The sequence below is a fragment of the Zonotrichia leucophrys genome, chromosome 2 (assembly GCF_028769735.1).
Source record: "Zonotrichia leucophrys gambelii isolate GWCS_2022_RI chromosome 2, RI_Zleu_2.0, whole genome shotgun sequence".
Classification (NCBI taxonomy): domain Eukaryota; kingdom Metazoa; phylum Chordata; class Aves; order Passeriformes; family Passerellidae; genus Zonotrichia; species Zonotrichia leucophrys.
The window spans coordinates 103,826,388-103,840,318 of record NC_088171.1 but is presented as its reverse complement, the minus strand read 5'-3'; the positions used below and the strand labels follow the sequence as shown (position 1 = coordinate 103,840,318).

General features: G+C 43.4%; 1 protein-coding gene across 5 annotated transcripts in view; it reads right to left on the bottom strand.

The window, feature by feature from the left end:
- The window catches only part of DLGAP1 (DLG associated protein 1), a 404,901-nt gene extending 395,033 nt beyond the window's left edge, over nt 1–9,868 (bottom strand). For 4 of the 5 annotated variants that reach the window (XM_064705914.1, XM_064705918.1, XM_064705917.1 and 1 more), the window contains exon 1: nt 8,988–9,868. The gene's annotated coding sequence lies outside the window, so the exon portion shown is untranslated. The remainder of the gene's footprint in view (nt 1–8,987) is intronic. The other variant, XM_064705919.1, reaches the window with a different exon arrangement.
- Nucleotides 9,869–13,931: the final 4,063 nt, after the last annotated feature.

Genomic DNA, 13,931 nt, shown 5'->3' with positions numbered 1-13,931 from the left:
CAGGGTCTGCCCTGTGTGCAGCCAAGTGAGCACCACCTCGATCTGCCTGACCTGGGCTTTGTGCGCCACTGCTGGCTTAACCCACCAGGTCCATAAATTCCTGTTCTGCAGGCCAACTGATGACAATAGCTGAAGTGGCCTCTTCAGCCCTGAGACGTGAGTGAGGAGTGTACTTACTGCCTTCAACACCTTCAAGAATGGAATTCACCTTTCCTCCTTGAAGTTCTCATTGCTCCCACCAGAACCTCTTTAAAGTGTCCCATGTGCCTGAATAGCTAATCTCAGCTTCTCTTCAGCCTCCCCTACAAAACCAAAGAGCAAGGAGAGATCAACATCAAGAGCAAGGGAGTTTAAAGGAAACTCGCTCACTCATTTGTGTTATCCCTGTGGTTGAGAAAAAAAAAAATCCCCATCAAAAAATCAATCCTGACTTAAACCTAAATTCAAAGCATATGTGAGCCTGAAGAGGTACTCCACATTTATCAAGCATATTGCTAACGTGGGCAGTAGCTGCCACGAGCTGGATATGGCAGGAAAGATGAGTTCAGTTCGCAGTTTATGGTTAGACTAAACGTTAAGGCAAAATCATCAGATAAAACTGAAATAATTTATGTTCTACAGTAACACAAGGCTCTCATGTGCACATAAAACCAGGCTCAACGCAATGTTCATATTTTAATACAAAACAGTAAAAAAACCCACAAACCAAATTGCTCAAAACCAGGACACTGCCTCAATCAGCATCTGTTCAAACCCATGCATAAATCAGCTGCAAGGACTCTGTATGCTAACAAAGCCAGAAAGGCTAAACTAGATCTGGAAAACCCATTAATTAATTAAATAATCATACCACAAATAATCAATGATGCCAGCTCTGAATAAAAACAAACATACAAGAATCACAGTTAAACCAAGAAAAAAGAGATCCACATACAATTTATTCATCAGTATTCCATTTGCAATGAAATAAAATACTGGGTTTTTCTGCAGTATCCTCAGGTTAAAGCATTTTTTCTTTCATCGGGGAAACACTGCACAGAGATCCCTGGGAACTGTGCACAGATCACTGGCAGCATTTGTTCTGAATTATGTAGTATTTTAAACATGAAAATAAACTTTACCATGACACCATTACAGAATAAAAATACTGAAGCTTTTAAACAAATAAAATTTACATTTGTAGACTTTCCTATATATTAGTTTCTCTACTCTTAGAGAGACAGCAAGTCCTTGGGAAAATGGACCAGCTACTTTTGATCCTACAGCAGCTCAAAGAAAAAACAGACAAGGTTAAATGGTAAAAACAAGTTAAAGAGTTCTATAAATGCACAAAGTATGCTAGAAAAATTGATTACTGGAAATTTTTCTTCTCATTGTATGCAAAATTTCTTTTTAGTTCCAAAAGAAAGTGAAATGAGCAGAGATGAACCTTCCTCTTTCTCTCACCATGCTGTGCTGTGTGTTGTCATAAAGGGACTAGAAATTTAGAATAAAGAAACACAATACAATTCATTTCTCCTATGTCCTGTGGAAATGCTGTGACCCTTGAGTAATCTCTTCACAAATATTTGTGTCTTCAGAAGGGTTCTACAAGTATAACACACAGAAGTGTTGCTGCTGCATTTCAGCATTTTTTCACATTAAAAAAACTCCAATATGGGCCTGACCAACTGGTGCTGAACATTTAACATCTCATAGAGGGCAGACAGCCTGCTCCTGCAGTACATGCTCAAAATGCCAGTTAGCATAAAGAGCAAAGGATCAGGTCAAGAACTTCAGTATACTCTCATATTTTGCCTCGATTCTGTCAAAAAAAACATAACACATTAATTATTTTACAGCACACTGAACTGATTTAGAAGTACCTCAGGTACTATCTGCTTTGTAAATGACCAAAGTACTTGAATCCTGCAGAATGTCCTCGTACTTAGCTTTTGTTCATATATAATTCTGCTGTATAATTCTGCCTTCAAAACACAGCATGAAGATTCCCAGTAGGGACATTTATATCATGCCAGAGAGATATAGAACAACACACAAATAATTATGGAAGTCAGCCCACACACCACCACAGTATGAAAAGAAACACCACAGAGATTTGCAGGTTACGCACAGAAACTCCAAATAACATTTCTATCCAAGGAGAAGTGAATGCTTGTCAACTACCATGCCACTGCAACTCAGTAAAGGACATTACACAGAAATTGAAACAGCTCTACAAAGAATGTCGTATTTGAAGTAGTTGTCGTGGCCCAAAAAACCCAAAAAAAAAACAATGTGAAAGATACAACCATAATTTTTACACAAGCTTCTATTATTTCAGGAAATAAAAACTTTTTTGTTTTAACAGGACAGCCAGTTTGTTTGAATACCATTTAATAGTCTCTCCTAGTGCAATATCAGTAGTTGTTTCTTTTGTTTATCTTTTTTTGGTTGTTGTTGTTGCTAAGAAAAGAAACCTGCACTGGTTCTTTTTCAAGAAGAGTGAGATCCAAATGTGTGAGCAAAAGGTTTCACCTCCAGTTTATAATTCCACTTAAGTTTATTTTATCATGTAGATATCCACATCATAATTTTTAAGAAATCCACCCTTTTCACTAAAATTTACAGTGCTTCCTAAACAGACACTGCATTTTTTCTTCTAGAGTACTTGATTTCATATAATGATATACATATGATATTATTCAAAGTATCACTAATCTAGTAATCACTAGCCCTACTTTGTTGCTGTTACAAAAGGACAGATCCCATCTGAATATTTGGGATATTTTCCTCAGAAAAAAATTGCAATCATCTTCTCAAAAATTACATTTTATGATTGTAGAGTTTTTCCATTAATGAAATTGCAGAATTGTCACTAATTTTTAACTTAAAAGGTTTTGACAATGTTTACAATACTTAATTTATATGAAATAACAATTAATTCTCTTAATTCTACCTCCTTTATTCCTTCCTTGGTGATTTTTTTCTCTTTTAATCCTACTTTGCCATCTCACTGCCACTAAAGAGCTCCATTGGGATATTCATCAATATTATTTACAAAATTGTATATAAATTTGGTGATAAGCACTTATCTGCAAGTAATAATCTGTCAGAAGGAACAGTGAGGAATATCACAGAGCCACACAATAGTTTGGCTTGGAAGGAACCTTAAAGATCATTAATTCCAGTCCCCATCTTGGGAATGCACATTTCTCAGTGGATCAGGCTGCTCAGATCCAGTCCTATGGTATGTTCTTAGAAAAGGGGATCTGGTAACAGTGATGTTCTAACTTACAAGCAAAAAAAAAACCAACAAAAAAAAAACAAAAACAAAAACAAAAAAAAAGAGAGAGAGCTAAGCAGCTAAGCAAAACCCTACAACATTATGGATGCAACACCAGATGTAACACGAGAACAACAGGTGACACCTTTAAAGAACCAAACCATGCCCTGAGCATTATGCCCAACCCATAGCTAGCCAGAAGACACAGACTGATGAGAGCAAAGGATCTCTGAAGCATCTCTAGTGAAACACTTGCACCAATGCAGTTCCAGCACCACAGAACCAGAAGCTTCATTCCTCTATGAACCATGAAATGAAGGGCACCCTGTGTGAATAGCATGCTGCAGGGACTCCAACATTCTTCCTGCTGCAGGACAAAAAGAAGATAGAGATTCTCACACACTTTGCACATTTGAGGGACATCTTGCACCCATGTAGCACACTGACTCTCAATACTTCTGGTTTGACAAAGGCAACTGCACCCTGTCTGTTGACCAGCTATAAATTAAAAGATATTGTTGAGACCACTACCACAAAGCAGACACCTTGATTTCATATCCACCCTCCTTTAATTGTTTTCTTCCTTTTTCTTTTTTTTTTTTTTCCCCTGATGACAAGACAAAAAAACCACAGAGAGCAGTAGTGAGAGAGCAATTCTCAGTGTAGACTTTCAGTGCTGGATGCACACTGCTAAAACTGGAGTTACCATGACAAAGGTAGGTGAGACTGCCAGTCATCGTCTCTTATTGTTATTGACCTCCAGTCCGATACATTACCCTGCTCCACCTGCAAAACTAAACAGACACATGGGAAGAAAGTGTGAACAAGCACAGAATTAGCAACTGAAGTCACAGTCAGGAAGCTGGCTGAAAAAAAACTCCCTTCTTTTGAAAAAGTAACTCAGCTACCATCCTATTAGCACATTCCTTGGAATACCTTCAGCAAGGATGTACACCCAGAACAATTGTTGTGCTTTCAAGCACAACTGATGGACAAAGTTTTTGGGGATCCTCACCCTCTTATTTTCTTTTTCCACAACAGAAAAAAAAAATTAAGAAATCCTTGACTTGATCCAGCAGAGTCAACGCATCAAGATATTAAGATGCTGAAACCAGTAAGATGTTGCAAGTCAACTCAAGCTACTGCAACCTACATTCCAAATTTACCCACAAAGCTTAAAAAAGCACCTTCTAGGTATAAGACACCATCTCTAACTACTGAGATCTTTATTATGATCTGAGTTATGAGGTGATGGCACATGGTGTTGTGACCTGCTTCAGTCACCTGAACCATGGCAACAGAGATTCAACGCCTGGATCTAGGCATCTAGAAGTGGACATTTCCTTCACAGAGATGGAACTTCAATTCTCAGATCCCTAGTTTCTTTAGCATAAGAAATCAGAAGATGAAGAACCTCCTTAGTTAGTTAAAGGTGACGCTAAATTTTCAAAAAGAGGGAAACAACTGGAATGAGTGAAATTCATTGAAATGCCACCAATACAGGGACAGGGCATCCGGCAGCAAGAAATCAGAAATTGCTCACAGACAAAGGCAAAGAAAAAGCTACTCAGGCAACCATTTAAAAATGGCTTTCACCTAGCCAGAAGACACTGGAGGGATGCATTAAGTCAAATTTACTTGGAAAGCCAGATTATGAATGTACTAGCTGCTATGACTATGGTTTCTTGAGCAGATTTGCAGATTTTCAAATGGCACAGGCAATTCTTTAAGAAACACAGAGATACAGAAAAGTAGAAATACACTGTGTGATTTCAAAGCACTGCATAGTGTTTCTACAGACAATCTGCCAACTAGACAATTTAAGAAGGCCAAAGTCAGCATCAGCATCTGTCTTCCAATTAGAGAGCCACAAATGACATATTGCTCAGTGACAAATGATGACTGCTGTCTTATATTACGATAGTTGCTTTAGCAGATGTTTTCAAATTATCCCAAGATATGTCACAGGGAAAGGCAAAAGAGCTGGAAATATGCCCAGAGACCTGGTGCACCAGCAGCCTAAGGGAGCCATTTGGTAGCCTCTCATGAGATCGTAGCTACGAAAAATGAGTACAGAAAGGAGAATGGAAATAGAAAACATGTTACATTCCTCGGTGAAAGTTTTATGTATCTGGCTACAGGATCATCTAGAATGAAATGTGTTCACTTCATCTCACCTTTGAAACAGACAGTCTAGGTAGACAGTTCTTCAAAGACGACAAAGGGGAAAAAAAACCCCAGGAACTCCCCCAGAAAGAATTGTTCCACATTGCTGCTCTCTAATGACAGAGTTAAGGAAAAATAAAGATAAAGGCTTTCTATGCTGAACATCTCTAAACAGTAATTCTGGTATCACATCTCACATGCTGACTGAAAAAAATTAAACTCAGCCCTGCTCCCAGGTGAGAAGAAGTAGACAGCTTTTACTGCTATGAAACAATAAAACTCCAAAACCAGCACAGACAAATAATAGGGGAAACAGAGATGAACACAACTTTCATCTGAAGAGAACTAATGAGTAAGGTTTGCTCAGCTATTACACAGATTTAGTGACATGATAGGTCTTCAAAATGATAATCTGATGGGGAAAACAAACCATTTCCCAAAATCCCACAGTAAAATCATATAGGTAGAGAAGCAAGCAAATACGATGCAAGCAGAAGGGAGGATTAGGGCAGGGAGAAACACAGAAGCTGCGCTCATCCAGCGTAGCATCATCCTCACTCTGGAAGTATGAGGCACCAGTAAAAGCACACCCCAGGAGGCAAAATAAGCACAGAGGGGAAGGTGCCAATGAAGGCTGCTACAAGTTAAGGAATGGGTAGGCGTCTGGTCTTGACCTATGGTGAGGGAGAAAATCCTCTCTCTCTTGCTCTCAATCTCTCTCTCGTTACCATGGAGATCCACTTTTCAGGTTTCTTTGGATGAGCTTTATGCACAAGTGCAAAATTTGGCATAAGAGGAGAACAAGTATTAATTACGTGCCCCTGACAAAAATAGCTTTCTTAAATCTTGAGAGATAATACAACTGAGGCAGTAAAAATTAAGTTTGGTTACTGAGATTAAGGGCTGAATAAACTATTTTACTTTAAAGTACCTTGAAATCTCATCTGCTTAAAACAGCAATGCCAGTCTCAGGGCACTGCATCTGTCTCTTACAATTTGGGTGAAGATTTTAATTACAGTATGGTATGAGATCAGGGTGAAAATGACAATGAAAAAATTCCATGGATTCTTCCTCGGTGTGGGATTACCTTCATTTACTACACTATCTCATTAATTATTTATGCAGTTCTTTTTGTATTTTCAGGTGGAAACATCACTAGCCAAAGCTGCACTGAGATGCACCACCTTTACAGAAAAAAACACTGCAAGGCTTAACACACACAGATTAGATTGATATGCTTCCAAGAGCTAATCCCACAAGAGACAGACAGAATAAGCCTTGAATTAAACTATATAAAGTTATGGTGAAGTAAAAGAAAACTTTAAATCAGAAGGATATATATATAATGAAACACTACTATGCCCTTTAAAGTACTTGATAAGCTCCCTAAAAAAGAGCATATTTTGCTCCCATGTGTTTTAATTGTTTCATACTAATTTAAATAGTTACCTAATTGAAATACATAATTTAGTTACCTGAATTATAGTTATCTGAAATATGCAGTATCAGACAGACAAGTAAGTTGTGACAGAAGAAAACAAGGAATTGTGTTGTTGCCATTAACTATTCCCAATTCTCATGTAATCATTACTATCAGCAGTAATTTGATCTGCAAATATATAACTTATTTATCTTTCAATATGCACCCTATAGATTTCTGGATCTCTTGGATCAGTGAACAATGCTCAAACTCACAATGACTTTTCAGGGCAGGGAAATACCTCAAGCATCTACACTGGATCCACACAGGAGGAGAAATTAGTGTTGCCTTTTTAAAGCTGCATTAACACTGAAATACAATCCAGTACAACAAGCTGAGTATACACCATGCCTGTAAGCACACCTACCTTTCACTTGTAAGTAGGCTGTAAGTTAAAGAACTACTTTTTTTTTTTTAATATCCAACTTTGTATGCAGTCCACCACAGTTCTCACGGTTTTGCATCTCTTACTATTCTCTCTTTTCTTTTTTTTTTTTTTCTTTCTGTCTTTAACTGCATGTCTAGGTACCATTGACAGGTATAGGAAACAACATAAGGAGATGTGATTAATCGAAAATCAATCATGTGTGAAACCAAAGCGCTTAAATATTACTACTTTTTTTTTTTTCTCCGAGATCAAATAAAAGTATAAGCTTCCTTCAGAAACAACCTCAGTGTAGCCGCCTCCTTGCCGGCATCCTGAGCCGGGTTTAGTAACAACAAGAAGAAAGGGGGGGAAAAAAGGCGCCGTAATTACATAACAGACCCCGCTAAATGCCTCCCTTCCCGGCTGAGGAGGAACAGGGGCACGGCACAGGCACGGCCGGGACCACTCTGCCCCAGCACCCGTGAGCGGGGAGCGGCGGTGGTGGTGCCGCTGCCCGGGGAGCCCCGGGAGGCGATGGGCACGGGCACGGCGGAGGGAGGCCTGCCCTTCCCGGAGGCGCTCTAACCTCCGCCCCGGGGGCTGCTCAGACGATCCCCGGAGCTCTGAGCCGCTGAATGCGCACACCTGAGCTGGGGCCGGCCCGCGGAGGGGCTGCCCTGCCCGGGGCGGGCTGCCCTGCCCTGCCCGGCCGCCCCTGCCCGCGGCGGCGGGGGAGCTCGGCTGCCTGAGCACCCCGGCAGGGCGGGCTCCGCAGCACCGCCTCCCTCCTTCCCCTGCCGGCTTGAAGCGCGATCCCAGGCACCCGCTCCTCTGGGGATGGAAGTCTGGAACGGGGTCCGTGCGAGTCTGGCGGGACGCGGTCCCCTCGGCGGGGCTGCGCCGGACCTCTCGCTTCCACGGGATCCCCGCACCACGCGGGCTCCGCCGAGGGGGGAGGCAAATGTCCACCCGCTGTCCTTGTCCTGCCCGGGAGGGACGCGGGACAAACTCGGCCCGAGCAAGTGCCGACAACTATTCACGGGGCTGCGGGGTCGGCGGGGCAGGAGCCGGCGCGGCCGATGCCCCCGCACCGCTCACCGCAGGCTCGCCGGGGAAGGGGGCGCTCCCCTGGGCGGAGGAGAACGGCAGTCCACGGCGGCTGGCAGAATCCCCGTGGATGGGGGGACAGTGCCCCGCAACGCAAGGCCACCGAAGAATCACTCATTTGAATGATGCAGCAAACGAGGAGGGGGAACACGACACGGGGACGACGGCGAGTCCTCCCGTTGCCACCCTCCCGTTGCCCCGATTAATAAATAATGCCCAGGTTCCGTGCCAGGGGAAGCGCTCTCCTCTTCCGCGCAGACAGCAATTAATAGCCAGCCTCCTCCCGCGAAACCCTGGCTAAGCGCTCCCGCCCGCTCGCACCCGCGGTGCCAAGTGCGAGCAGCACAATAGCGGGGAACCTCTCCACCTCGCAGCCCGGGGGAAGAGACAGGAGCGGGGGCTGGGGAAGCCAAACCTCTCGCGGCAAAAGCCGATCCCCCGAGCCGCGGAGAGCCGGGGAGCGGCGGCCGCGGCAGCCGCCGGCGCGGCGGGAGGGCAGGCAAGGCAGGCAGGCTGCCCGGCGAGCCGAGGGCGGACCGCGCAGCACGCCGCGAACACCATCACCCTCCGTACCGTCAGCAAACAGCACGCCCGCATTTACCTTTTCCTGCCCGCCGTCCGTCAGTCAGGCGTTTGCGGGAGAGAAGGAGGAAGGGAAGGAAGGGAGAAGAAAGAGACGGGGAAATACAGAGAGCGAAGAGGCGGCTGCTAATCCCCGTGTAGAAAGACTTCCAGCAGCAGCAGCAGAAGCAGCAGCAGCATGCGTGTGTGCGTGCCCGGAGTGAAGCACAGCCCTCCTGGCGATGCACCGGCGCTGGCACCCAAGTGCTGTCATGTGCGTGTCTCGGTGTGTGTACCCATGGCAAAAAAAAAAAAAAAAGAAAAAGGAAAAAAAAGGAAAAGATAGACGGGGGGAGACTCGTCAGTCACACGCCTGGCTGTGCACTGCTGGGGGGGACGAGGAGGAGGAGCCCAGCGCTCCCCAGCCCAACCACCGGAGGAGCAGCTCTCTTACTACGGCGGCGGCCGGGCTGCCCCTCCGCGCCAGCCCCGCACGCCCAGCCGCCCTTCCCGCCCGCTCCCAAGGACATGCCTTCGGGAAAGACCCTCAGGGCCTCCGTCCCAGGGGACTCCGTTGCACCCCGGGTTACCCGAGCCCCTCGGGAAGCGGCTGAAAAAAACCCTCCACGTTTCTGCCCCAAAAATGCTCCCGGCGGCATCCCCTGGGCAGCAGGGGTGCCCCGCGTGGGACTGGGATGCGGCGCCTCCCAGGGGTCCCGGCCGAGCCGGGAAGGGCGGGGGCAGTGGGAGCGGAGCCGCGGCGTTTCCCGGGGGTGCTGCTATGGGCGGAGGCGGGGGCAGGACAGACGGACCCCACAAAGCTCGGTGTCCTTGCGTGGGGCGGCACCGCTGTGGGTCGGGGGGCTGCAGGTGCGGAGTGTGAGCTGGGCGTCTGTGGGAGCCCCAGGTGCAGCTATAAATGTTCGTGGTGGCGAGTACAGAAAGTGAAAAAGGCTGTGCTTATCCGGGCCACGGTGCAGGCACCCTGGTCCTCGCATGTCCAGTCACAGGCACTTAAATTTCAGCCACGGTGTATGGCTTACTAAAAGGTGTTTGAACAGTGGCTCAAATCACTTATTTGCTAAATAGTAAATACTAAATCCATCATTTGGCTGTAGAGTGGCATGTATGCATATAAATGAGATTTTTGACATACAATTTACAAAATAGCTAGAATAGAATATGAGCTAACAGAATGCTCATGTTATTCTTATTGTCCTAAATTTACTAGTGAGTCATAGCAGCAGGTTTCATGATGTGATTCTTTAAGCCCCAAACCAGGAAAAGTTAGTTAGAAATGTATTTAATGTTTTATTTTTTGTACCAAACAAGTAATACATATGGACTAGAAGATAATATTAGTCATAGAAAAAGGTTTGTTGTATGACAAGCATGAAAACAACATGGTGGGGATATCAGTTTGCTGTTTATACTTTTTTGTTATTGTTTGTAATGGATAAGGCAGAGATAATACCTCAGGGGTAATAAAAGGAGGAAAGGATGAAGTGTTATTGACATTTTTAATTACAAGTGTAGTTTGTATTGACAGGCTGCATAAGACACAAAATTCTGATCTGTTGATAATTATGTTAATTAGCAAGTGGTCAACCAATTGAGTGGCGAAAAATTGGTCAGTCTATTTAAAAATAACTCTTGAAGGTTATTTCAATTGTAGGTGTAATAGGTGGTGTAAAGGGGAAATCACTGAAAATACTCTCCATCTTGTTAGGATTTAGCTGCTGATAATAAAATACATTGAGGCTTCCCAGAAGTCCTGCAATAAAATAAAAAAGACTAAATTTGTTGTTACTAAATTGTGTAAATCAAGTTAGCATGACATTGCTAAACCAAATTGCACCCTAAAGCCATATAATTAGTTTGTTTTTATAAAATAAAGGTACACATACTCCCTTCGTTCCTAAACTGAAACACAGACGCTGAATCTGAGCTAACTCAGGTAAATAAGCTGAAGAGGGTTCATTATTTTACTTCAGTGTTTGTACACACAGCACTATCCTATGCTCTTATGTCTTCACAAGAATTTTTTGACTTGTCATCATAAACTGTGTTTTCAAGTCAGTTTCAAATGTGGCATAATCTGTTGTTTAAAATATGATGGTGTGTGAGGACCTAATTAGGAGAGTTCATGTAATATTTGCTGTGTAATTACGTGAAGATTTAGCCTGCCTTCCATAGGCCTGTGAAGTTAAAAAGCAAAGTTAGTCATGTTATGTCTGATAGTTTATGAAAATTTATGCCAAACTGGTTGATTATATTAGTTAGTAGAACTAGGTAGTCATGAAAACAGATAACACATTTTTAGCCTTCATCCAAACTTCCAAAATTAAGTAGACCCAACTCCCTTTGAAGACTGAAGACTGAGAAGGAAAGAGGAGATATTTGTGCATAAAATTATCTGATTTCAAAGTGAATCCCAGCATGAAGATTTTTGTTCCTTTTTTTAACTTGCACTCCCTAATGTGAATGTAAACCATTTAGTGAATTATCTGGATCCACCTTGTTTGTCTGACTTCAGAGAGTAAGAGAGGGAAGTCTTGTTATAATTCCCTCCTGATAGTTCAAGAGAAGTGTCCATCCTGGAGAAATAAAAAGTTCAAGCTGTTTTGCACAATGATGCAGATAGTCCTTGTGAGACACTAATTATTTTGATTTTAGGCCTAACACTTGTCTGCACTGGTAGTCCCAGTACTCCCAGGTGTCTCAGAAGATGTGCAGTTTGGGGGCAAGATTTCCAGGAGAGGAACAAAGATTCTTCTCCTGGCTCTGAGAGATATGGCACACACAAACAAAACTGAGAAGAGGCCGTGAAGCAGGGGGTGTCAGGAAGGATAAGTAAATGAATGGAGGTGAATGAGAAAGTAAAGCCTGGGGAAAAAAAAGTTCCAAAATAGGTTTTAGATTAGAAAAGTAGGAATCAGAAAGCAAAGTTTTTAAATGGCCTGGGGAAGTGAGGTAGTTCAGTATGAATATCTTCAACCATCTGCAGTTTGTCAGATGACCCCAAATGCAAAAGCCCTTTTACTATTTACTCACACTTTCACCTCTTCTTTGGAGGAAGTTCTCTTTGCTTTGACTGATGGTGAAAGAAGTCATCATGACTGTCATTACTGCACAATTAGACTGTACACACGCTAAAACGAACTCCTTCCATAAAGCTGATATTTACCACGCTGCAAAATGTTCAGTCTGAAAATAGAGTGAGTTTTTGTCTATCGCTGCCCTCTGCTGGAGAGAAGGCCAGAACCGCTCCATCCGGTCTCGGTGTGAAGCCGTGCAGCCACGGCAGCTGCTGGTGCTCCTCCTTCCTTGGTGAGTCACCCTTCTGCCACCAAGGTGTAAAGGTGTGAAGGTCTGGGTTGCCAGCACCCATAAAAAGATTTTCTTTACCACAAGAGTTCAAATAACTGACCATGCATTTTTATATCTGCTGTTCGTTGAGACAGACAAAATTATGATTAAGCAATGGTTGTGATTTTTAGGATCTGTATTTTCCATTAACTTCTGTGAAAGAGGCATCTAAATTCATCTTAGATATGCTGAAAATTTTGAGTAATGTTGCTTTGATACATATTTGCCTATAGCTTTGTAGATAGCCTCATCATTGTTCATGTCTAAATACTTTGGTTCACTCTCCATTGTATTCGATGTGATCACCCTCCATCCCTTCTCCTGTCTGACCTTTCATGCCTCTATACTTTTGCCATCTATATCAGTACTGCCACAATACCTCATTTTTGTTATATTTTATTTTCATTTTCTTCCCAGGCTGGGCATTAGCAGAACAACTGAAACATGGAGAGCACAGCAGTGACTTCCTCTCAGTTCCTCAGTGTTTCATTTCCTCCACCTACTCTCACAACAACCCATACACATCCAGAGCTGTTTCTGTTGGAATGCACAGAGTTTTCCAGCTGTCTGGGCACATGCATCACCAAGGCACTGTGAAAACTGTGAAGGATGAGGCCTGGTCAGAGCATACAGAAAATAAAATTTCACTATCAAACTCAAAATATGTATTCTGTGCAGAAGATGCTACCAGTTTCTGTGTTCATTTTTAGCTTTGCCACGTGTGGGTTAAGTTTTCAGCGGTTGGGGCATCTGTTATTTCTTCAAGGCAAGAAGATCTGACCATGGCTGTGAGGGTAGAATAATTTATGTTGGAAAAAACCTCTGATGTCATTGAGTTCTACCTCTGACTGATCACCACCTTGTCAACTAGACTGTGACATTATGTCCCAGGTCCAGTAGCTTCCTGAACAACTGCGAGGTGGTGACTCCACCACTTGCCTGAGCAGTTTGTTCTGATGTTGAACTACCCTTTCTGTGAAGAAATTCCTTCTGATGTCAAAGCTGAGTTTCCCCTGGCACAGCTTGCAGCCATGCCCTCTGCTCCTGCCATGGGTTGCGTGGGAGAAGAGCCTGACTGACCCCCAGCTGCCCAGAGCCTCCTTCCAGGCAGCTGTAGAGAGAGAGAGAAGTTCCCCCAGAGCCTCTTTTTCTCCAGGCTAAACAACGCCCAGATCCCTCAGCCACTTATAGGACTTGTGCTCCAGACCCTTCCCCAGCTTCATTGCCCTTCTCTGGGCGCCTTCCAACACCCCAATGTTTTAAAATTTTGTACAATATGGGCAAAATAACAGTTTTGGTGGCTTCTACACCTAACCTGATTAACGGCAAAACCATTCATCCTAAAAAAATCTGCTTTCTTTTCCTTCTCTGAGTACCCCAAAGCAGACATCTGCCTAGAAAATTTAATTGTTAATATTTTTACTCTCCTAATGTTTTAAATGTCTTTTGCTGAAAAGATTTACTATCCACCACAGCCATTCCAGGTCTGTTAGTCATATTTTACTGGGCAGCACTGAAGATTAGTATTGTCCTAGGTAGATGAATTTTGTGGGTTGCCTCATTTTATGTTACCTAATTAGTTGCTATGAAAACTGCTGCAGTAAATTTCTTCCCC